Raw genomic sequence first — 15,454 nt, 5'->3', positions numbered from 1 at the left:
CAGTATGAGTTCTGTGATGTTAAATAACGTTTGAGTGTTGGGTAAAGGCCTTGTCACATTCTTTTTTTTTTTTTTTTTTTTTTTAAATTTACCTCCAAATTAGCATAGAGTGCAACAATAATTTCAGGAGTAGATTTCTTAGTGCCCCTTACCCATTTAGCCCGTTGACCCTCCCATGACCCCTCTAGTAACCCTCAGTTTGTTCTCCATATTTATGAGTCTCTTCTGTTTTGTCCCCCTCCCTGTTTTTATAGTATTTTTGTTTCCCTTCCCTTATGTTCGTCTGTTTTGTCTCTTAAAGTCCTCATATGAGTGAAGTCATATGATATTTGTCTTTCTCTCTCACTAATTTCACTTAGCATAATACCCTCCAGTTCCATCCATGTAGTTGCAAATGGTATGATTTCATTCTTTTTGATTGCCAAGTAACACTCCATCGTATATATATGCCACATCTTCTTTATCCATTCATCTGTCAATGGACATTTGGGCTCTTTCTATACTTGGGCTATTGTTGATAGTGCTGCTATAAACATGGGGGTACATATGTCCTTTCAAAACAGCACAACAGTATCCTGTGGATAAGTGCCTAGTAGTGAAATTGCTGGGTCGTAGGGTAGTTCTATTTTTAGTTTTTTGAGGAAACTCCATACTGTTTTCTTTTCTTTTTCTTTTTTTATTAAAAAAAATTTTTTTATTAACGTTTATTTATTTTTGAAACAGAGAGAGACAGAGCATGAACGGGGGAGGGTCAGAGAGAGAGGGAGACACAGAATCCGAAACGGGCTTCAGGCTCTGGGCTGTCAGCATGGAGCCCGATGCGGGGATCGAACTCACAGACTATGAGATCATGACCTGAGCCGAAGTTGGACGCTTAACTGACTGAGCCACCCAGGCACCCTGTCCATACTGTTTTCCAGAGTGGCTGCACCAGCTTGCATTCCCAGCCACATTTTTTACATTGGTAAAGATTCTCTCCAGTATGAATTCAGTGGTGATGAAAAAGAGTTGAGTGATGGACAAAGAGACATATGTGGGGGTGATAAAATGCTCCCCTTCAGTAGGGAATTGTTTACTTCCTTTTTTTTTATTTCTATTTTTTTATTATTTATTTATTTATTTTTTATTATTATTTAAAAAAAAATTTTAACGTTTACTTATTTTTGAGAGAGAGAGAGACAGAGCATGAACGGGGGAGAGGCAGAGAGAGAGGGAGACACAGAATCAGAAGCAGGCTCCAGGCTCTGAGCCATCAGCCCAGAGCCTGACATGGGGCTCGAACCCATGGATCGCGAGATCGTGACCTGAGCTGAAGTTGGACGCTTAACCGACTGAGCCACCTAGGCGCCCCTCCTTTTTTTTTTTTTTTTTTTTTAACGTTTTTATTTTTGAGAGAGAGAGACAGCACAAGCAAGGGAGGTCACAGAGACAGGGTGACACAGAATCTGAAGCAGGCTCCAGGCTTTGAGCTACCAGCACAGAGTCCCCAATGTGGGTTTGTAACCAACACAGTGTGAGATCATGACCTGAGCCCAAATCAGATGCTTAAGTGACTGAACTGCCCAGGCACCCCGGAAATTTGTATTTTCAAAAGTAATTGCCACACGACTTTGCAAAATAAAGGTACTTTTTACATTCTTCTCAGCAACATAGATGATTTCTAATTCCTTAACATTTTTTGGATATTTGGTGTTATCTTTTTTTATTTTAGTCATTCCAGAAAATACTGAGTGGCTTCTCATTGTAAAATATGAAATGGTGTTACTACAGTTATCCTGGTGACTCAAAATGAAACTACTTAAATGTGTAAAGTTGAACAAAAGTCAAAATGGATGCATTCAAACATCAGTTGGCTTGATATTGAAATAACCTTTTTCCTCTCTTCTACAAAATTTCCCTCCTCCTTCTTAGCCTTTTTTTCAGGAAGCCAGCACCACCTTGAAAACATGATGAAGAAGACCAGCAGTGATGTGGGGAACAAAGGCAAAAGAAAAATTAAATTTTTCTACTAGTTCCAGCCCATTGACAAGTCCATGAAACAGGCAGAACGACCTTCCTCTGGGAGCTCAGCCGCCTAGATGATGACTCTTTGGTAAGAAGAATGGGCCACCTTAGGTTAACAGTATCCCAATCTCAAGGATCCTGTAAGTCTACATTAACATACAAAAATTCCTTTGGAAACTTCCTTTCTCTACCCCCCAAGATAAATTTTGGCAGTCATACTCCAAACATCTGGCCCATGGATATACATTTGAAGGGTCTCATGACTGAGTTTTTTCTAAAAAGTAATGAATGACCTTCTCCTAGCAGTAGCTAGCCCCCTTAAGTTCCTGGAAACCTTGCTTCCAAAAATTCCTTAGAGACCTATGATGGGAGAAACAAAGGCAGATGGAAATGGTAGATAACATTAAACCTCCTTATAACTGGCAGCTCATTAGCAAGTAGTTGAGGCAGGCAGAGTCTACCATTTCTCCAGGAACTCCCTACTGTCTTCATGCTTTGCTAGAAGGAAAAACCATTGTAGTTTACAATAGCTAGGCCTCTAGTATCCTATGAATCTTTAGCATAGGACAATCCATTTGGGAACTTGCCCTTGACTTTACTTCCCTCAACTCCTAAGCATATAATCTGTCTCTCCTCAGGATCTGGGGAAACCCTTCTGCCCAGGGGTCCTGTCCTAGGGCTTTAATAAAACTACCCTTTTGCACCAAAGATTTCTCAGGAATTCTGTCTTGGCCTTTGGCCCTGGACCCCCACCTCCACTCCAAAACCCCATCAACTTATACTATCCCCAACTTGAAGTCCTATAATGAGTCACCTATCACAACCGCAGTGCAGCTCTTTCTGCCCAAAGGACCTGTCCCCATGTTTTAATAAAACCATCTTTTGGCACTGAAGTTGTGTCAAGAATTCTTTTTTGGCCATTGGCTCTGAAGGCCAAAGCTTCAAACTACTTCAGTAGCACAAACACAATTCCTCTTGAAACCAGCTAGACCCTGTATTTCCCTACATAACCCCCCAGCCCTTCCCTCTGGGTGGCTTGCAGTCCTGAAGGCCCTAATGTGCTCCAGTCTCCTTTGCTTGAGAAAGCAAGAAAGCTGTTGTTCCTCTTTACTCCCCACTATTTTTCTAATTATGTTTTGGCTCTGAAGCATAGAGGTCAGTTCCACAACAGAATGTATAAGAGAGGAAAACTTTTTTCTTGCTCTCTTCTCTATTCTTTGGCTGGTCTAGTAATTAAACTGACTTAACACAGATTCACAAGACAAAAAAATTATTTCTTAATTATGGGAACCTTAAAGATAGGAGTCTCAAAGATGATTGATGCTTATAACATGGGGACATTGAAGAAGGCAGTAGGAATTTAGAATTTCAGAGCAGGAGAAATATATTCAATACAGAAGAAAGCAAAGAGCAACTGATTGTCACATACTGGTTTGCCACACCAGGCACCAACATCTTATGATATAAACAGTTAATCTCTGGAATTAGCTCTCTTTCTGGTACAGTTGTCCCTCCTAATTTATTCTTGGTAACCATATCAGCCTCACAAAAGAAGGAACTGCTGGAGCACCTGGGTGGCTTCATAGGTTAAGCATCAGACTCTTAATTTTGGCTCAAGTCATGATCTCCTGGTTGTCTGTGAGTATGAGCCCCACATCATGCTCTGCACAGGTAGTCTGGAGCCTGTTTGAGATTCTTTCTCTCTGCTTTTCTCTCTGCCTCTCCCTGATTGAGCAGTCTCTGTCTCTCTCAAAATAAATACATAAATTTAAAACAGAAAAGGAAGTCCTTCATTTGCAGCAACAATAAACTTAGAGGTCCTTTTGTTTTTGTTTTTGTTTTTGTTTTTGTTTTTTTACGTTACATTGAAGCCATAATGCAGCCCCTCTAGCCAAGTAAGCAGTCTTTACGTTTTTTTTGTTTGTTTGTTTGTTTGTTTTTAAATTTAATACTGTTTTCATCTTGAGAGAGAAAGAGATTGCAAGTTGGGGAGGGATAGAGGGAGAGAGACAGAATCCTGAGCAGGCTGTTTTCTGCCAGCATAGAGTCCAAGGTGGGGCTTAAGCTCTGGGAACTGTGAGATCATGACCTAAACCAAAACCATGAATCAGATGTATAACGGACTGTGCCACCCAGGTGCCCCAGGGATCATTAAGTTTTAGCATGCACCTGTGGCCTGCGTAACTGATTAACCAAATCTTTCTTTGTAGATGTGTATATCATGCATTGTTTCTTAGACTTTGGTCCCAAACCCTCTTGCCCAGCCTCCCCCTGTGGCACCAATACACAACATTCCAGCACCCAGTAATGTTTGTAGCTGCCTGAATTGGGTCTACACACAGTCAAGAGGTGTTACACATTACTGTCCTTCCCTTTTACTGCTTACCTGCCCTAAAGTGCCTTTAAAAAAATTTTGATCAGGCAGAAACCTTGAAGTTGGATTTTGGACAAGAGTCTGCTTGCTTCCCAAGTGGCCAGCTTCCTAAAAAGAGCTCCTATTCCTTTTCAATGAAGCTCCTGTTGAGTATTGGCTTTTTGAGTGACTGGCTATCAATGGGTGGTTAGGTCACAAAATTGTTGTGGAATCATTGGTCAGGAAAGAATTCTTGAGATGTTTTATGGTGCAACTTAGTAAGTTCACTCAAGTAGCACAGGGACAGGATCTGTGGGCAGAAAGAGCTGCACTTTGGCTGTATGAAGATGATGGTTATATACTTAGTGCTCAAGGGGGTGGGTCATGCAGGGAGTATTAGATCATAAATGTTGTTTTCAAATTTCCACTCCTGAAACTACTATTACAGGATTTCTCTGGCGCTTATCATTCAGTCCAATATTGATAATCAATCAGGTATAGATGCAGTCATGAGACACTTTAAGAATATAGCACCCAGGGGCAACTGGATCCCTCAGTCAGTTAAGCATACAACTTTGGATCAGGTCATCATGTTGCATTTCCTGAGTTTGAGCCTTGCTTTGGCCTCTGTGCTGACACCTCAGAGCCTAGAGCCTGCTTTGTATTCTGTGTCTCCCTCTCTGTCTACCCCGTCCCACTCATGCTCTCTCTCTCTCAAATTAAAAACAAGAAACATTAAAAGAATTTCTTAATCCTCGGGCTCCTGGGTAGCTCAGTCGGTTAAGCTTAAGACTTTGGCCCAGGGCATGATCTCATGGCCCAGTGGTTTGAGCCCTGCTTAATGTTCTGTGCTGACAGCTCACGGCTTGGAGCTGGCTTTGAATTCTGTGTCTCCCTCTGTCTCTATCCCTCCCCCACTTGTGCATGTGCTCTCTCTCTGTCTCTCTCTCAAAAATAAATAATAATCATTAAAAGATTATTTTTTTTTAATGTCACATGGCAGACTCTATGTTGAAGGTGAAGAAGCCTCTTGAACAATGTTACAGGCAGGATCAGCAAGGTGTGTGCTGTGATTCCACAAAGCACAAGTATCCCAGGTACATAACCCCACCATAGGTTGGGTCCACTATAGATGGATGGGTGACTCCAGGGATTCTGATTCTAGCTGACAGGCACCTCCTTGCTGCCACTTAGCCCATGATTAGGGCAGTCACGTGCTCTGGGCTCTGTACCTGTTAGAAATTAGTGGGGTCACAATTCAGTAGTCAGAAGCAGCAAGTACAACTGCTTCAAACAGTCCACCCAATATTTAGCCAGAAAGCCCATGTTTTTCACAACCGTTGCTCTTCTGGAACTGATGCTGTCTGGGATCTGAGAATCATTCTCAATACGATGAGAATTATATTAATCATGTTGATTAAGCACTGTAGCACCGCTTCTCCTACATATCAGTGCTCACTAGTTCTGTGTGCCTCCCCCTTCAATACTCCCTGCTTGGTAGGTGACTTTGTAGATAGTCTTTGGACATAAGTCTACCTTATTCCTGTAATGCCAGCCTCCTGAACAAAGCAAATTTTCCTTTCCAACGGTAAAAATTGGTAATAGGATACCTCACTAAAATGGAGTCAGGGGATATGGCAGGAGATCTTTCTGCATACCACTGGTAGACATCTGCAGACCCAATAGCAAGGGTTGGACTTGATCTTGCTCATGGATCCTACTCCTCTATTCCAGCTGAAGGAACAGATGCCTTCCTGATGTTTAAAAAATACTTTGCTTCTGGGACACCTGCATGGTTCAGTCCGTTGAGTGTCTGACTTATGCTCAGGTCATGATCTCATGATTCGTCAGTTCAAGCCACTTGTCAGTCTCTGCCCTGACACTGTGGAGCCTGCTTAGGATTCTCTTTCTCCCTTGCTCTCTGTCCCTCCCCTACAGGTGGCTGGTGTCTGTCTGTCTCTCTTTCTCAAAATAAATAATTTAAAATATATATATTTAAAAAAATACTTTCCTTCTGCCTGGATGTTTGTTCATAAATGAACTGACTTAGCTAGAAGTAATTTAGATCTTCTGTGGCCATTACTGGTTTCTTTGATCTTTCCCAAGTTATTGTTGTCAAAGATGACTTGCACGACGACCAAGGTACAAAGTTGACAAAACTGAATGGGATTCCTATCTTAATTGATGTTTTCCGGCTTCAAGCACTATCAGAAATGGAACATTGCCTCCTTCCTACATACAGTTTTCAAACAAAAAAAGATAAGCAAACTATAATGACCAAAAAGAGCTTCTGTGACCTGTTCTTCCCCTTCCCCATCTACTTTGTCAACAGACACTCCAAAGCCACCTTGTGCTCAGGCCCCACCTCCAGTGCCATCTTCCTCTGTTCTCCCCTCACCTCCACTTTTTTTTTTCTTTTCCTCCACTTTCATTCTACCTTTTGCTGCACCTTCCTGTTCCCTTAAGTTCTGTCTGCTTTCTTCTCTCCTGAACCTATTAAAACCTGCTCCTTTAAAGGTAAGTCCTTTGAGGAATTAGGTGGACCCATAGTTTCTTTTTTTATTATTTAATGTTAAAAAATTTTTTTTCTGAGTTTATTGTGGAGTTTATTATTTTTTTTCTTATGGAAAGAATTTAATTTACATTTTTAATTTACATTCAAGTTCACCTATACTGCAATAATGACATCAGGAGTAGATTCCTTAATGCCCCTTACCCATTTATCCTGTCTAACCACACAAAACCCCTCCAGTAACCCTCTGTTTGTTCTCCATATTTATGAGTCTCTTCTGTCTTGTCCCCCTCCCTGTTTTTATATTATTTTTGCATCCTTTCCCTTATGTTCATCTGTTTTGTATATTAAATTCCTCATATGAGTGAATTCATATGGTACTTGTCTTTCTGTGACTGGCTCATCTCACTTAGCATAATACCCTCTAGTTCCATCCACATAGTTGCAAATGGCAAGATTTAATTCTTTTGATTGCCAACTAATATTCAATTGTATAGATATACCACATCTTCTTTATCCATTCATCCATCGATGGACATTTGGGCTCTTTCCATACTTTGGCTATTGTTGATAGTGCTGCTATAAACATTGAGGTGCATGTGTCCCTTCAAAACAGCATACCTCAAAACAGCATACCTTGGCTAAATACCTACTAGTGCAATTGCTGGGTGGTAGGGTAATTCTATTTTTAATCTTTTGAGGAACCTCCATACTGTTTTCCAGAGTGGCTACACCAGCTTCCATTCCTACCAACAGTGCAAAAGAGATCCTTTTTCTTGGTATCCTTGCCAATATCTTTTATGTGCTGAGTTGTTAATGTTAGTCATTCTGACAGGTGTAAGGTGGTATGTTATTGTGGCTTTGATTTGTATTTCCCTGATGATGAGTGATGTTGAGCATTTTTTCATGTGTCAGTTGGCCATATGGATGTCTTCTTTGGAGAAGTGTCTATTTATCTCTTTTGCCCCTTTCTATACTGGGTTATATGTTTTTTGGGTGTTGAGTTTGATAAGTTCTTTATAGATGTTAGATATTAACTCTTTATCTGATATGTCATTTGCAAATATCTTCTCTCAGTCCATTGGTTGCCTTTTAGCTTTGTTCATTGTTTCCTTCACTGTGCAGAAGCTTTTTATTTTGATGAGGTCCCGGGGCTCCTGGGTGGCTCAGTTGGTTAAGCGTCCGACTTCAGCTCAGGTCACGATCTCACCATCCGTGAGTTCGAGCCCCGCGTCGGGCTCCGGGCTGATGGCTCAGAGCCTGGAGCCTGCTTCTGTGTCTCCCTCTGTCTCTCTGCCCCTCCCCCATTCATGCTTTGTCTCTCTTTGTCTCAAAAATAAATAGACGTTAAAAAAATTAAAAAAAAAAGTATTTTGATGAGGTCCCAATAGTTCATTTTTGCTTTTGTTTCCCTTGCCTCCAGAAACGTGTTGAATAAGAAGTTGCAGCCAAGGTCAAAGGGGTTTTTGCCTGCTTTGTCCTGAAGGATGTCGATGGCTTCCCATGTTACATTTAGGTCTTTCATCCATTTTGAGTTTTTGTGTGTGTGTGGTGTAAAAAGTGATCCAGGTTCATTTTTCTGCATGTCACTGTCCAGTTCCCCCAGCACCATTTGCTGAAGGTCTTTATTCCATTAGATATTCTATACTGGTTTGTTAAAGATTAGTTGGTAATACGTTTGTGGGTCCTTTTCTGGGTTCTCAGTATTGGCTACTTCTTAGATTTTAATTTCCACTCCTTGTTATTGTATCAATAATAGTTGGAAGTGGAGTTTTTTTTTCTTCTTTCTTTTTAGTGGATGCTTTAAAAAATTTTTTTTTTCAACATTTATTTATTTTTGGGACAGAGAGAGACACAGCATGAACGGGGGAGGGGCAGAGAGAGAGGGAGACACAGATACGGAAACAGGCTCCAGGCTCTGAGCCATCAGCCCAGAGCCTGACGCGGGGCTCGAACTCCCAGACCGCGAGATCGTGACCTGGCTGAAGTCCGACGCTTAACCGACTGCGCCACCCAGGCGCCCCTAGTGGATGCTTTTTAAATAAATATCGATGATTTATTCAGGATTGTGTTGGTTAACATTTCTTTTATTCTTGTTAGACAATTCTGTAACCATTCTTCATTTTGATCGGTTCCACAACATTAATTAATTTTGTTTTTGTTTTTTATCTACGTTTTCTGCTTGTGGATAACAATTAAAAAAATTTTTTTTCAACGTTTATTTATTTTTAGGACAGAGAGAGACAGAGCATGAACAGGGGAGGGGCAGAGAGAGAGGGAGACACAGAATGGGAAACAGGCTCCAGGCTCTGAGCCATCAGCCCAGAGCCTGACGCGGGGCTCGAACTCACGGACCGCGAGATCGTGACCTGGCTGAAGTCGGACGCTTAACCGACTGAGCCACCCAGGCACCCCACAACAGTTTAAGGTTTAATTCAAATAGGAATCAGCCGTATGTCAATTGCCAATAAATTACTTGTATATTTGTCTATATTAATATTACCCATACATTTTTTGCTTATGATTTACCTTGTTTCTTTTCTTGGTTAGTGATCAGTGGTTGTTTTATTCTGTTTTGGTGAATAGTTATAGTAGAATTAAGGTCATAATCTATTTCTGTATGGAAGTATATTCCCATTATATGAGAAATGCCATCTTAAATAGAAGGTAATATTTTAAAACTCATAACTGTGTATCAACTTTAAGTTTTATATTGTACTCTTAATTGTGGTTGAAACATATGCTATAAAATTTACCATTCTGACCATTTTAAACTGTAGCGTTAAGTATACTTATGTTGCTGCAAAACCAATCTCTGGAATTTTCTCATCTTGCAAAACTGCAACTCAGTGCCTCTTAAACAACCACTTCCACGTTTGTATCTATTCTCAGCCCCAACTACATTTTCTGTCTCCCTCCTTCTGTCTCTTTTTTCCTTCCTTTATTCATAAGGTTCACTACATTGCATTAGTCGGGTAAGTGAAATCAGTGTATCTGTCTCTTTGACTCCTTGATTTCACTGAGCATAATGTCATCCCATTTTAGCCACGTTGTATAATGTGATGAGATACGTTCTTTCAAAGCTGAATATTCTTTCATTGTGTATATATGGTGGTTTTTCTTTACCCATTCATGCACCTGTGAACATTCCTATTGCTTTCCTTATTATTGGGTTTTCTGAATAATGCTTCTAGCAATCTACTTGTGCACATGTCTTTGCAGAACCTACTTGGAATTCTTCTGATTTTATACCCACAAGTGGGATGCTGGATTTTATAATATTATTTATTTATTTTTTTTTTGACAAACCTTCATCTTGTTTTCCAGTGTAGTTGCACCATTTGTGTTTACTCTAGCAGTGTATAAGTGTTCCAGTCTGTCCACATCCTTTGCAACATATGTTTGTGTAATACTCCAAAGTAAACTGATGGAATGTGATAACTCACTGTGGTCAGATTTATATTTTCCTAAGGAATAATGGTTTTGAGCATCTTTCATATGGTTGGCCACTTGTATATCTTCACTGGATGATGCTCATTCTATCCTTTCTCCAAATTTAAATCGTGTTATTTGCTTTCTGGTTGTTGATGCACGAGTTCTTTCTCTATTGTGGATATTACTTCCTTCTGCTCTAAGTGCTCTGCAAAAAATTTCCTTCCATTTCCCAGGTTGTCTATTCATTCCTCTGTTTCCTTAGAATTACTTTGTCTGAATTGCGTATGTTTGAGTATATTGTGTGTCATTTCACTTGGCTCAAGAAATTTTCTGGTCGTTTTGTTCAATATCTGACTTTTCAAGAGCATATTGTTAAGCTTCCAAATGTTTGTGGAATTTACAATTTTCCATCTGCTCTTAAAACTTAGTTTCATTCCATGGTGGACAAGAAACATACTTGTATGATGTCAATCTTCCCAAATGTCTTAAGACTTGGTTTGTAGACTAGCACAGTATCTATACAGGATGATGATCAGTGTGTAATTGACAAGATTGTGTATTCTGCTCTTCCTTGGTGGAACTGTCTCTTGATGTTTATTATGTGTAATTGGTATGTAACGTTGCTTAAGTGCATTTGTTACTGGAGTGCAATTTGGTCTTTCTATCCAGTTAAACTGGAGTGTTGACCTCTGCTACTCTTATGATGCTGTTTACTTCTTGCTTCAATTCCATCATGTGTGCTTCACATGTATGGGATCCTTGACGCTAGGTGCACACATAAATATAATTGTTATAGTGCCCTGGTAATTTCATGACTTTATATAACGTCCTTTTTCTCTTGTTGACACTTTTTGACACTTAATGTGTATTTGTTTGATAACAGTATGGCCACGTATGCCTTCTTTTGGCTCCCATTTGCATGGAATGTCTGTTGACACACTTTTACTTGCATCCTATGTGTGTTCTTAAGTCTACTGTGAGTCTCTTATATACAGGAGACTGTAGGGTTTTGTTGTTAACTCACTGAACCAGTCTATGCTTTTTGATTGGAGGACTTGAATCCCTTTACAATCAATGTATTACTGAAAGGGAACCACTTCTGCTACCAATTTTTTATAGTTTTCTGTATTTGTTGTGGCTATTTTATGCCACTTCCTCGCTGTTCCTGTGTCCCATTATGTTTTTGTGGTGTTTGTAATGACATGCTTTGATACCATTCTCCTATCCTTTCTATGTCTTCTATAGGCATTTTCTATGTGGTTTCCATGAGAATGACTGAAAACCTCTCACACATGCCATGTCAACCACTGCACCCCCTTTGTCTTACCGATATCCCAAATTCTGTCTTTTATTTTGCATACACTATGATATGCATTCGTGATTTTTATACTTTTAAATTTTTTAATATTCTGTCACAGAAATAAAAGTGATTTGTGGTGTTATGCCCAGAATTCGTGATCCCCAAAGACCACTAGGGAGCCGAGTCCGATGCAAAAGCAAAAGAGCCTTTATTCGAGCTAGCTCGAGCTCAATCCCCTACCTGCACCGACACAGAGGTGAGATACCAGGGAGAGAGAGCGAGTTTCAAAAGGACAAAGGTTTTATTGGGGCCTAGGGCCAGTTGGTGAGGTAATGGCTATAGCCTCAGCCGATTGGCTGGGGAAGGGTCCTGGGGAAGAGTCCAAGTCCTGTTAGGCAGGTGGGGGGGGGGTTACTCAAGGGGAGGAGGTGTGGTCAAGGTGAAGGACACAGAACAAGATGGAGTCTGCCAGCATAGGCCCGCCCTTTCAGTGGTACCTTATTACAAACGACGGATTTCTCTATTTAAGTATTTACATCGAGCAGAGAGTTTTATATGTTCCTTTTGCGTCAGTTACTTCTACACTCTTTGTACTTTAACCAGAATTTCCCTGTAATTTTTCCTGTAGACTTTCCTGGTAAACTTGTAAGGGTTTGTCTTCATTTCTGGGAAATGAAAGGAAATGTGTTCATTTCTCCATTTTTGAAGGACGGTGTTACCAGTTACAATATTGTTGGTTGATATTTTTTGGTATTTTAGTACTTGAGTGTATCATCCATGCCTACTTCCTATAGGATGTGTTGAGAAAGCACTACTAACTTACAGTGGATCTGCTGCACAAGATGAGTTGTTTTTCTCCTAGTGTTTCAAAGTTTTGTGTTCACCTGTGATTTATGATCGGTTAATTACAGTGTGTCACTGTGTTTAAGTCTCGGCACTTATCCTGTGTAATAATTCACTGAGCTTCTTGCATGTTTGTTTCTTTCCACCAATGTGGGAATTATGAGCCATTAGTTTTTCATGTAAGCTTTCTGTCCCCTTTGACTCTCCTCTCATATGGGGTGCCCTTAATGTGTATGTTGGTTCACTTCTTGGTGTCCCCTAAGTCCCTTGGACTCTGTCCTATTCCAATGTTAATTTGTTCCCTCAGTGCTTAATTGAAAACAAGATGCCTTTAAGTTGTCTGATTCCTTTTTCTGCGTGATCAAGTCTTTTCTTAACCCATTACTATTTTTTTCTTCTTTAAAACATTAAATATATATATTTAAGTAATCTCTACACCCAACATGGGGCTCAAACCAAGAACCCTGACATGAAGAGTTGCATGCATTACCAACTAAGCCAGCCAAGCACTGCCACCCCTTCTACCGGTTTTCAAAATACATTTACTGGACTGTTTAACTCCTAAATTTTGTTGCAATTTTTTGATACTTGCTGTCAGTTTGAATTTTTATTTTGGCCATACATAGTTTTCCTGATATCATTTAGTTCCCTATGTGTTCTCTCTTCTTCCTCCACGAGCCTGGTTATGATGATTCATATATGTGATTTTATATATGTGATTTCCTACAGTGTGTATTTTGCTGTGTGGGGCTCATTTAACTTAAATGTCCTCTAGGATTATTCTGTTGCTGCAAAGAGAAAGACTTACCTCTTTCTGAGGCTTTTAGACAAACCACAAATTAGATGAGGGACCTCTACGTGGAAAAGAGCTAATGCCAGATGGGAACTTTTTATAAAGCATTACCTGCCTGGCATGGCAAACATTGGTTTGCCAAACATTTACTGTTTCCTTTTTCCTGTGAATGCACTTTCCCCTTTTTGAAATTCTAAATCCTACCCATTCTCCTTAAGACCCAATGGAATGTAAGCATCACCTGCCTGACCTTGATCCTCATATCATTGATGTTCCTCTAATTAAATAGTTTTCTCTTGTGGACCTGTCTCATGTCAGTTTAATTATTAGAACCACCAAAGAATTGAGAAAAGATGAAGAAAAATGTTTTCCTCTCCTACACATTCATTCTCTTGTTGAAAACTGATGTGTGTACTTCAGAGCCAAAATACACTGTGAAGACAGAGTTTGGGATAAAGAGGAACAATAGCTTTCTTGCTTTGACAGGTGAAGGAGGCTGTAGCAGGTTAGGGTCTTGAGAACTACAAGCCCACCCAGAGGAAGGGGCTGGGGGGTTGTAGGGAAATAAAGGATCCATCCGGGTTCAACAGTTACTGTGTTTGCCCTGCCATCCTTGTTCATGTTTTCAGTGTGGTCCTCGGTGTCTCATTAAAAAAAAAAAAAGGGGTAAGAGGTGCGCCTGGGTGGCTCAGTCATTTAGGCATCCCACTTTGGCTCAGGTCACGATCTCACAACTTGTGAGTTCAAGCCCCACTTTGGGCTCTCTGCTGTGAGTGTGGAGCCTGTGTCAGATCCTCAGTCTCCCTCTACTCTTCCCCCACTCCTGTGCCTCTCTGTCTGTCTGTGTCTCTCTCTCTGTCTCTTTCCATCCCTCCCTCTCCCTCCCTCTCCCTCCTCTCTCTCTCTCTCTCTCTCTCTCTCAAAAACTAAAAAAAAAAAAAAAAAATTAAGGCTAAGAAGAGATGAGTGGAGGTTCACTCAAGGGAAGAAAAAGGTTACTTGGTTAAAAATCAAGCCTCCCTGATGGTTTAATGCCGCCAGTTTTATTTTTGTTCAACTTTATATTTTTAAGCGATTTCTGTTTCAGCCACCAGGGCAACAGTATTAAGACCACTTGATATTTACTGTGAGAAACCACTCAATATTTTCTAAAATAGCTTAAAAAGAAAATAGTGTAACACCAAATGCCAATGGAAATAATGAACAATTCGAATTATCGCATGTGGCCAATGGGAGTTTGAAAAGTATGTCCTATTTGGATAATTATTTGGAGGTTGATGTGGCAAACAAAGGCTGAAGGAAATGGCAGATAAAATTAAATTTCCTTATAACCTGCAGCCCATTGACAACTACTTGAGGCAAGAAGAGTAAAAGTTTCACCAGGAATTCCTTACTGTCTTAATGCTAATGCTTTGCTAGAGGGAAAAACCATTTTAGCTTGACAATAGCAAGGTCTCCATATCCTGTGAGTTTTCTTTCGCATATGGAAATCTCTTTGGAAACTTCACCTTGACTTTGCCTCCCCTGATTCCCAAGTATATACTCAGGGTCTCTTCAGGGTCCTGGGACAGCTCTTCTTAACCTTGGGTCCTGTCCCCATATTAAACAAATCCTCTGGGTGCACCAAAGATGTCTTCAAGAATTCTTTCTTGGCCATCAGCTCTGGACCACCCCACTATCACCCCAAACTTCCTCATTCACATATATCAGGGAAAGCTCCACTTGTAAAGGTGTCTCCTTCTGTGAAGCAGAAAGAAAGAGAATGTGTAAATTTACAGAAACTGATCAGTGGAGAAGGCATGGATTTAAATCTGGACACTAACCGTACGTATGGTTACTGTGTTTTGCTTGCTCACTTCCCAAATGCTTCCCCATAGGATCGTGTGTGGAGTTTGCATTAATAAACATTGCTGCTACCCTCCCCCTCAGATTCCCTCAACTGGTGTGGGTGGAAACAACAGTGTTGTTTTAGTGAAGTGCTCCAGGGGATTCTGTTAGGGGATTTTTTACATCAATACCCAGGATTCAGGGACTTGTTTTCTCAGTGATTCAAAGAATAAAGAGGTGGACACAAAATGAGCAACAGGCAAAACTTTATTAGACTATAAGAGAAGAAGACTGGTAGGAAAGCTCTGTTTACAGAGGGGGGGCATTGGAATGTGAATACCAGTGACAATAGGCAAGGGCCTTTGTGGTATAAGGTTCTGGTCTCTC

General features: G+C 40.4%; 1 protein-coding gene and 1 long non-coding RNA gene across 2 annotated transcripts in view; both read left to right on the top strand.

Annotated features, from left to right (window-relative positions):
* Nucleotides 1-3,648, top strand: part of LOC111557988 — a 38,847-nt gene extending 35,199 nt beyond the window's left edge. Inside the window, exon 4 of the long non-coding RNA XR_006590802.1 lies at nucleotides 1,912-3,648. This is a non-coding gene — a long non-coding RNA (uncharacterized LOC111557988). The remainder of the gene's footprint in view (nucleotides 1-1,911) is intronic.
* Nucleotides 1-15,454, top strand: part of LOC101087952 (zinc finger protein 420-like) — a 114,091-nt gene that overhangs the window by 67,382 nt on the left and 31,255 nt on the right. The gene's annotated exons all lie outside the window — the stretch shown is intronic.

The sequence above is a fragment of the Felis catus genome, chromosome E2, assembly GCF_018350175.1.
Source record: "Felis catus isolate Fca126 chromosome E2, F.catus_Fca126_mat1.0, whole genome shotgun sequence".
NCBI lineage: Eukaryota > Metazoa > Chordata > Mammalia > Carnivora > Felidae > Felis > Felis catus.
Note: the sequence above shows the minus strand (reverse complement) of the source record. Positions and strands in the feature narration are given on the sequence as shown.